The sequence below is a fragment of the Cucumis sativus genome, unplaced genomic scaffold, assembly GCF_000004075.3.
Source record: "Cucumis sativus cultivar 9930 unplaced genomic scaffold, Cucumber_9930_V3 scaffold70, whole genome shotgun sequence".
Lineage (NCBI taxonomy): Eukaryota > Viridiplantae > Streptophyta > Magnoliopsida > Cucurbitales > Cucurbitaceae > Cucumis > Cucumis sativus.
The window spans coordinates 184,072-194,636 of NW_022279562.1; the positions used below are offsets into that span (position 1 = coordinate 184,072).

Sequence of the window (10,565 nt, forward strand, 5' to 3'; positions counted from 1 at the left end):
CCACATCTCTTCATGACACACCTTGTGTCTTTCTGAACACGACCCTCTCTCAGTTGCATGGCCGAGATCATTCTCAGTCCTTTGGGTTGCCGAAGGTCTGTCTGCACAACGGTGGGGGTAGACCCCGTGATCATCAGACATTTGGCTGCAGGCATTATGATCACTTGATGTTCGAGAAGGAATTCCATTTCGAGGACTACGTCAAAGTCATCCATGCCTACAACCACAAAATCAACGAAACCGCTCAATCCTTCCAACTGTATCGTTGTCCGTTTCACTATCCCAACGACAGGTAGAGCTCTAGAATTTACGACCTTCATTTTTCCCGTACCTTCTTCCAATGAAGGTTTAGTCGTCTGGCTTCGACCACTGTTATAAAATTATGAGTGCACTGGAGTCAACCATAGTGCCTTTGCATGCTTTCGGTTGATCCAGTGTAACATATATTAGGCCCCTTTTAGTACGACCACTTGTCTCTCTCGGTTTCTTCTGAAGGGACGACAAGAGTCTTATGGCTCCCACTCTAACATTCTGAACTCCTTCTACTTGCCCAACTTCCTTCTCTGGTTGACTCGACGTGTCATCTGAGTCTGCAGCTAAAGAGGCCCGAAAGGCATAGAAGACAGCTTTATGTAGGCAGTCCCTTGCCCGATGTAGTCCGTTACAAATGTAGCAACTGATAGGAGTGTGAGATGTCCTCTGACTATTGGGCCTTTGCCCCATGTTCCCCGTATTTGACTAGAAAGGCTTGCGGTCTCTACCGGGACTTCTACTTCCACTGACAGCTTCGAAAGAATTTGGTCGGCTGTTTTGATCTCTCCCAGGTGAAGAGCTTTATTGACGTCTCGTCTCTTGAGCGTCACTAGACAGATCAAACAAACGCTCAGCTTTGCATAGGCTGACACAAGGTCTTGAACTCTCTGTTCGTATAACTCAGTCCTTGCCCATGATTTTAACCCTTCAACAAAACTGAAGATTTTGTCCTTCTCGGTCATATCAGATATGTCTAACATCAGCCCGCAAATTGCTTCACATATTTCCGAATGGTTCCTGTGTGCTTTAATTCCCATAGTTTCCATCGAGCCAGAATGTCGACATTCTCGGGGAAAAACTGTGAGCGAAGTTCTCTCTTCAAACTGTCCAAGTGTCTATTACGCAACGCCCTTCTTGAATGTCAATATATCGGGACCTCCACCATAACTTTGCATCCTCAGATAGATGCATGGTCGCCAATGTCACTTTGGCTTCCTCCGCCACGGTGTTTGTGGCTTTAAAATACCGCTCAATATCGAAGATAAAGTTTCCAATGCCTTTGCATCCCTTGGCCCACAGAAGGGCTTGGGTTCTGGGATCTTTATCTTGCCAATTGTAATCGCTCCTCCAGCCGGAGCTTGATTGGCCAACGCTCGCATCGTAAGGTTCACCTTCGTGTTCACCTCTACGATTTCATTTCTAACGACATCCAGGGTGGCTCGAAAGTCCTCTGTCATACCATTTATCATCTCCATTATATCCTTCTGAGAGTTATCTAGCCGATGAACTGTTCCCACGCTCGTAGGGAACATTTTCAATTTTCCTGATTTGTGACTCTAACGTGTCAACTCTAGCCAACAATCATGTATGGGTAATCCGTCCAGGCGACCAGACCCGCATCAACAACATCGACTCTCTTGGCAACTTTCTCAAGTCGTTCTTCCAGAAATCGGATGGAATCAGAAACTTTCTTTAGGTGGAGCATTTGCTCTTCGATCACCACCAACCGTTCTTCATGGGTCTTGCCCGTTCGTTTTACCGTCAACATCTCTCTGTCTAAACTGTCAGCCAATTTGGCTCTGATACCACTTGTCACAATCGTAGCGTTTCAACCTCGAGAAGGACGATTGTGCGACACTTGTTCTAACTCAACGAACAAGCAAGTCGATAAAAATCCAAGAGTTGTAGGTAACGTCGACGTATGTCGTAACCTTCCTTTGCGTTTTAGGGAAATTTTATTTATTAAACGCGGGAAAGAAAAAAATAAATTGAAATAGACGTTACGATAAGCATTAAAGACCGTCAATTGCAAGGAAAAATGGTTGCTTCCAAAGAGTACAACTAATGCTCGAGCGGGGATTCAACTGGTATGTCTCCCCTATAATACATTTTGAACATTTTCAGCTCTGGCAGGCTTGCATATGAAAATGCGAAACGTCACACCCAAGATTTATGATCTAGAATGAAAAGCAAACACCTAACTAAACTAGTCATGGAAACTAAAGATGAGATAAACTGGGGATAATCGGAGCATATAACCAAAGGTAAACACACTTTGGAAAAAATATGTCCGTGACACCCGACCGCAGCACCCACCATCGGGCCCATGCGCACGGGCCCATGCGTATGGCCAGGCGGCAAGCCAAGCAACCGCGGCGGGGCTCCAGTCGGCCGCCCATGCTCGCCCAGGTATGGCGCGCACGACGTCCGCGCACGCTCGCCGATGCTAACATTGCGCGCAGCCTACACCAGCGACAGGCGCGCGCGGCCCCTAGTGCGCTCGCCCCGTGTCTGCCCCAGTTCCAGATACTCCGAGAACCTCCCAGAAGCTTCAAGAAGGACCTAGACACCCATGTGCGTGCTGCCTCTCGCCATGCTCGACCTAGACAGCCTCAGAAGCCTCTAGAACGCCCTAGACAGTGCTGGAACGTGCTGGAATGCGCGAGAAGCTCCCGAGAAGGCCTCAGAATGTGCTGGATGATTCTGAAAGTGCTGGAACACTTTAGAAGGCTATTATGACGGTTAAGAAGTGTCATAAAAGGTCTAATCCTCTCTAGAATGTTCTAGGCTTCCTTGTAATGTTCTAAATGATCTTGTATCATCTAGAAACTCCCTTGGCCGACCTTCTAAGGCCCAAGGTCGGTGTAGAAGGTCTATAAATACTTAGGGAGGGCCTCATTTGTACCAAGCCTTGCAACCTTGCAACTTTGCATGTGTTAGCCAAGCAAGGTCACCTTGCCATACCAAGTCTCCTTGCCCATGGCCCCCATAGCAAGAGACAACATATTTGTACCCAAATGTGTATTAATCTATTCTTGGAATGCAGTGTATCATTCCCAAGACATATCCATCCAAACTCCCTTATCCTTCCAACCTCTCTCGTGTCTTGCAACCAACCCAATTAATTTCGCTGCAACACGTTGGTGTAGTGCTTGGCGCACTACCCCTTCCGAAAAGGCTTACTTGGCTACGTGGGCATTGTAGTTAGCCAAGTGCCGCACGTATGGTTAGCTTCAGACTTTAACCACGTGACACTAGCCTCATCAGTCGTCTTCCTTTCTCTATCAAATAGCCGCCGACCCTCTTCTCCGGCGACACTCCAGCGGCCACACCCACCGAACGCCCAGCTCTGTAGTCGACGACGGTCTACGTTCACTCTGTACGGCTTCAGGAGCATTGTTTCTTCTTCGTTCGAGACTCCAGCGTGAACGAACAACAAGTTCTAGATCACGTTTTCAATGACTGAGTGTGTGTTTCCGGCTGCGGCGGCGTTTTTGGCTTAGGGATAAGTGTCACTCGTGGAAGTTCAATAGGTGTTAATCTTTGTCCAAGGAAGTGAATTTTCAAGGATGATTGTCGATCGAGGTAATTAGTTTCAAAATTGTTTGCATGCTTTAAATGGCGATTCATATGTGGTCGATTGTTAATTGACATCTCGGATTGAATGAACTGTTGATCTTACCAAGGGGTAGCCATACCTGCTGGGCTACATGAACTATGCATTTTTCCTACTTTGTATTTGAACTGAATGATTGAAAGTTTTGTTTGTATGGATGTATTTGTTGATCGAAATTCTTTTTACCGATTGAAGAATTTTCATTTGAAAGTATTGAAATATTAGTGTTATAAAAAGTATGAAAATACCATTCATTATAGGAGTTTCAGCTTGAAGCATTTAGGTTTTAAAACTTATTTGCTTGCAATATTTTGATTTTGAAAGTATTCTTTCTAGAAAAATTTTGACAGAAAGTTCTGTGAATTTCAAAGCTTGATATGAGAATTGCTTATTGAGTATTTTTGTACTAATCTTTGATTTCAAAGTGTTTTCAGATGGAAAATCAGGTGATAGTTTTAAAGGGTAGTTAGGGTGACTCTATTCTGAAGCAGCCACCAAGCAGAGTCTAAGTTGAATTTTCGTTTCCTTTGATTATTTGATCTTTACAAACTCTTGTCTAATTTGGTCAGTTTAGCCTTCTCGATTCCCATTGTCAGCCATTTCTATTTCCCAATCTAGACAATGTTTTCTAACCTTTCTTGCTTATGATTCTACAAATTACTATAATCCCTCATCGTTTCACCCAGATTTGTGCTTTCATTGATGCAAAGGTCAAATGGGTTAGAGATCCATACCTTGATTTTGCAGTTCAAAGAGAGAAAAACCTCAAACAAGTAATTTCCCTTAAGAATATAATAATTTCGAGTCCTTTAACATCTGTTCCACTTTCTTCTTGTCTTTTTGCTTAATCAGAACCTCAAAGTTCCCACTACCACCATCTCCAAGTTCTTCGAGTTATACCCTTATGTTTTCATCCAATTCCAGCCTAGTCTTGGACTCCATCCTCATGTCAAAATCACCTCACAAGCTTTACTTCTCCACAAGGAAGAATCAACCATTCATAACTCTCGACTGCATAGAGATGATGTTGTGAAGAGGTTAGCAAAACTATTGATGCTCATAGGGGTTGGAAAATTTCCCCTATATGTTATTGAGAGGTTGCAATGGGATTTGGGTTTACCCTATAGGTTCATTCCAACCCTTCTTGCTGGTTATCCTGAATATTTTCAAGTTTGTAGTGTGAGAGACTGTTTAACAGGTGAACAAACTCTTGCATTAGAGCTACTTTCTTGGAGGAAAGACCTTGCAGTCTCTGAATTGAAGAAAAGGGAATCTCTGGAAGGAAATTTTGGGAGAAGGAAAATAAATCATATTCCATTTCCAATGAGTTTCCCGAGGGGTTTTGATTTGCAAAAGAAAGTGATGAATTGGGTGGAGGAGTGGCAGGATTTGCCTTACATTTCGCCCTATGAAAATGCATTCCATCTAGCACCAAATACGGACCAAGTTGAGAAATGGGTTGTGGCTGTTCTCCATGAGTTGCTTTATCTTACGATCTCGAAGAAAACCGAAAAGGAGAACATCTTCTGCTTGGGAGACTATTTGGGGTTTGGTTATAGGTTTAAGAAAGCCATAGTTCATCACCCAGGTATATTTTATGTCTCAAACAAGATTAGAACACAAACTGTAGTTCTTCGGGAGGCTTATAAGAAAGATTTTTTTGGTAGAGAAGCACCCTTTGATGGGGATGAGGCATCGGTACCTTCACCTTATGAACAAAGTTATAAGGAAACCTAGACCAGATGTCATATTAGCTTCTTCCAGAGGTAAAAGTAGCAATATTGCATTGGCCAATAAAGAAGTTTAAATGAAAGATTTTGTTGTCCTTTTTCATTCATCGGTCTTGAGGAATACTATGCTGTCTCATAACAGTGCATTTCATGAGTGAAAACAGTATTAAAGCCTTCATGATCAGACATGACTCTGGCAGTTGAATTGTTTTTTCTTAAGAGCTTGGTGACATCTTGGTAGAGCATCAGAGAAATTTTGTTAGTTAAATTGTGTTTAGGTTAGCGTTAATTGACTTGTATTCTCCCTTTTGAGGTAGAAGGTTCAATAAAGGGTAGTGAATAGTTTGACATAACAATTGTTTGTAATAAATTGCTTCCGTTGAATTGTGTAAGTTGTAAAAGTTCATATTTCTTAAGTTTTCCATGTTTTTGTTATATAGGTATATTAAAAAATACAGGCTGTTACAAAATTCTTCCCAAATTTTTTAGTTGTGCAGTGGTCCATCTTCTTCTACTATCCTCTGTAGCTTTCTGAGTTCTCTGACTATAGCTCGACCTTTAAGCTTTTTAAGCTTTCTTAGGCTTTTCCATATAGAGGTTGAGCTAACTGAATTTTCCTGTAACACTAACATTAATCTTTGGCTTTACCTTTGTGTTGTAACATGTTATTACTACTTAGTGACTTCCATTACAATATCTATTAATCTAACCTTCATTGTTGGCTTAAGTTGTTCTGGTGTAATATGTCAGTAGTTTGTAATTTTAGAGAAAGACCTTAAGGCATGTAGGAAAATAATAGGAAGGCAATTGTCAATTGTGAAGTCAAGCACATGAATGTTTTGACTTTTGATATGAGTATTATTGTATTATATAATACAACAAGAATGCCTTCATTGTTTTTTTTTTTTTATGACTAATAAAATTGCTCTGAGTTGTAATATGCATTATGCATATATGTGGTTCTGAGTTTGTATAAATATTATTTCTTATAGTGTATTTAGTTTCTTTAAAATATTAATAATAATAATAATAAATATAAAAAAAAGTTTCTTTTACGAAATTTTATACACTGTCCAACTTTTTACTGAATCAAACTCCAAAAATATTGAATCCAAAAATAATTAAAGAAATTGTAATGTATAACCAAATAACTTGTATATTTTGTAAATACAACATAGTTCTGATTTTTTTTTTTTATCTTTCACTTTTTTTTTGTCGTGAAAAATTGTTTTATAAAGGATTAGGACTTTAGTGAAATAACTCTCAAATTCCCTAATGGATAGCCAGTTTTAATACTCCTAACGTATGCAACTTTAGTGGAATCTGGATGGATATTATTGGAATAACTCCTAACGTCAAATAAAAAGCCTACATCAGAAACTTCTTTTTAAAGGAACATGACTCTTTTAATGGATAAACAAGTCCTCTGGACGGGGTCCATATGAGAAAAGAATTCTAGAAAGTTTCTTATCAATGATCTTTGTCAATATTCTTCCTTTGCAAAATGAACCAAAAATCTTTGCAATATTCTTCGTACCTCCTACTCATCCTCTAGACTTGTTTATCCATTGAACAAAAACAAAGGCTCCATAAGATAGGGTATTTTTGGGATATTGCCTAAAATCAAGCGAAAATCTTCTATATATTTTTTTGTGCCCAACTCTTCTATCTTAGATTTTTATCTTTCTATATATTCTCATTTACAAAGATCAAGCCTAGGTCTTGAACTTTTTCCATAAGAAGTGGAACCCTCTATTGAGGTGCTGAGAACGATAATGTACGAGTCAGTCCGTGAAAAACTCACAACTGCTACGTGGGCTTCTTCATCCTAATCGAATTTGCGGAAATTCCATCATCTATCCCATGAAAGGGAAATAGAATTGATTATGTATAATAATCAGTGACTTTGAAAGGAGTGCAAAAGAAAGGCAGAGGAGAAAAGGCGAGACCAAAAGCTTTACCGTCTTCTTTTGGAGCAGGAAGCCTCATTCCTTCTTATTTCCTTTTATTCATTCCCAGTTTCAGCTCTTCTTGCTAAGGATGGATCACTCTTTCATTCGTGAGGTTATTAGATAAGTGGCTTAAAAGGAGAAATAATGGTCGAAATACCGTAGGTATTAGCTCAAATCATGTATATCAAGAAAAGCTAAAAGACAGACACCCATTCACTTGTCTTAGTGTACATAAAGTCAAATTATTCGATTTGACATTCTTCCATTTCCTAAAGTCCTAAAAACAAGGTGCGTGCAGACGCGAGGTTCTAATTGATCAGTAGTTGAAGGAGAGAAAGTAGCTTATTTCTAAGAAATTCTTATTACTATGGTATGATGAACAAGTAAGAAGGAGGAAGGAAAAAGTCCCAACAAAAGGAACCTACGACAAGGAAGGAAAGCCTATTACCCACAAGAGTGCAGAATCAAGGAAAAGCTGCGGGTACGAGCTCTCTTTCATTCGTCGAACTCAAGCAATCTCCGTTTTACACCTCTATTAAACTGAATTAGTTGGCTTTCCAAACTAGTAAAAAGACTAGAAACCTTGGACCTATGGCTATCCAACCAGGTCTTTCCACATAAAGGGGAAAGAGGTAGAAAGGAATAGCGAAGATGAGTTAAAGATCAAGAGGCATCAAAATGAAATTCTCCTTATATCTTTTCTTTCGAGATGATTAACTTCCTTATTTTTATATCTTGAGTCTATCTTCTTCTTTCTTTATGTAAGACCCAAACTTTGGGTAGTGTAGTCTTTTTCAAAGAGTTTAAGAGGTTTGAAAGAAGGAAAGTTTTTGGTTCAATATCAAAGAATAGTACTTTTTTAGGCGTATTGGGTTGACTTGGCAAAATGGTTTTAGAGGTTAGAAAGGGTTTTGAGTGTTTAAGGTTGGCAAGAAAGAAAGATTAAAGAGGTTAGGTGTTTTAGCTAACTTCAGAAAGGAGTTTCTCACAACTCGGAAAATTACACTCAATCTAGACTTGAAAATTCATAATTTGAGTCTAGTTTATTGAAGAAGGTTGTTGGGCGTTTTTGGATATGAGAAAGTTGACGTTTGGACAAAAGAAGGCAAAAGGGTCAGTTTGCGAGTGAATCTGAGCAAGCTACACTCTTAGAACGCTACAGAACGCATCGTTTGGCGTTTTCTTCCCTCAAAATTTCAGGAAAAATTTTTTAGGGAAGAAAACACATTTAGAGAAACTTTGTAGAAGAAAGTTTTGTCAAAAGAGTTATGGATTTTAAGTTATAACTTTTCTAAGTTGGGTTATGTAGTTTGGGCGAGAAACTAGGTGAGATGACCTTGGAAGTTAGCTATGCGTTTTGGACAACTATGTGGCATGATAAGGGCAAGCGGTTTAAGGTTTTAGTGAGGTGTAAAACCTTGTTAGCATGCATTTTAAGGTGTAAAGTAAGTAGGAGGTTCCCTAAGAAGGTTTAAGGTGAATTTAAGCAAGGATGAGGTGTCAACTTGTACTCATGCAATGAACTCTATAAATAGGCCAAATTTAGTATTAAGTTTCTCACAATCCACTCGAGTGTTTTTGAGTGAAATTAGTCTTAAAAGTTTTCATTTTGAGTCTATTTTATAAGTTGGGGTTTTTTATTTAATTTGAGTAACAGAGAGTTGCGTTTTGGCGGTAGAAAGCAAGAAAGGTCAGAATACTGGTTGTTCTGAACAATGTGGACTTCCAGAGGGCTGTAGAGTACATCCGTTGAAATCTGAAGTTGAAACTTTTAGGTATGAATAACAAGACGTTTTTTCAACAACTTTGTAGAAGGATATATGTTTATTTGAGTTCTGGATTTTAAGTTCTAAAGCTCTAAAGAAGCTGAGTTATGGCCGAGAATGAGGTTTTGGGCAGTGGCCGAGTTTAAGAAATTAGCATGGCATGTTGGGCATGCATTTTGGTTTGAGGAAGGTTTTTCTAAGAGTTTTGGCGATGTATTTGATGTTTTAGAATAAAAGGGAATTAATTGGAGTTGTTTTCCGTCATTTCAAGACAAGGGGAAATTAGACAAGCTTATCTTCCAAGGGTTTGATCTGCGATCAGTGAGTGAAAAATAAATTTACTACGATTATTTCAACTTATAATTTGCAAAATGATAATGATTCTAATATGTTTTTCGAGCTATTATTTAAGTAGGCTTTTAAGTGAATCTTATTTCTATTTATCAATATGTTTATGAAAAATATTAATGCATGTTATTTAAAAAAGTATTCTATAACATGAGTTTAGAAACATTTTTAGCAAGCATGTATTTATAAGACTTACAAGCAATGATTTATAAAAAGCATGAGCTCAATAGAATGTTTTTTTAAAGAGAAAATCATGGTACTCTATATATCGAGTTCTCGATGGTCAATGTGCACAGTAGAGGTATAGAGCTATGCTGACCACTTAGTCGCTACCACCGAGTTCAGGCAAGAATAATATGATCAGTACTCTACTATCTTGATCGAGTTCAGGCAGGAATAAAAAGATCAGTTCTCTGCTATCCTAACCGAGTATTTAATCGAGGTTAACGCGATAGTATGATAGAAGGCACTCTGCTATCTTGTTTATGATAGAAGTATTTGAATGTTATAAAGTGTTAAGTTAAAGGAGATTTCTTAAAGACTTTATGTTATATTTCTGAAATGTTTAAAGTATATTTGTTTTATAAAACTATTACTCACTGGCCTTTTTAGCTCACCCTTTCAAAATGTTTTTTCACTTTCCAGGTAGAGGTCGTGATTCGAGAACCTGACCGTTGTCTTCAGATTGCAGTGTGAAACTTGTTGATAGTTAGTTTTTAAGGGTCGGTTTTAATCTTATCATGTACATGGTTTGCATAAGTTTAAGTTGTTTAATTTTTGTTTGGTTTGTAAGTAAGTTTGTAATTAATGGCATTTAGCCTCGACTACCTGTTTAAAGTTTAAAAAGCTGTTCAAGTTATTTCTCTTAGTTTCTGCTACATAAGTTTTAATTCATATAGGTTATTAGAAGTAAGTTATAGTTAGGGTCAATTAATGTTGTTCAGAAGAATAATGACATCAGTTGGTTTCACGCTACATCTCGGGTTGAGCAAGCAGGTGCTCGGAGCGGGGCGTGGCACTTTCTTAGTCTTCCGTATTAGCTGCTCTTTTTTCTTTATTTGTTGTGAATATCCTCTTCTTTCTTTATTAAGGAGAGGGATGAACTAGCAGGGACAAACGA

The 10,565-nt window shown here is 38.8% G+C and overlaps 1 pseudogene; it reads left to right on the forward strand.

The window, feature by feature from the left end:
* Window positions 1-3,832: 3,832 nt before the first annotated feature.
* Window positions 3,833-5,800, forward strand: LOC116406171 (annotated as a pseudogene).
* Window positions 5,801-10,565: the final 4,765 nt, after the last annotated feature.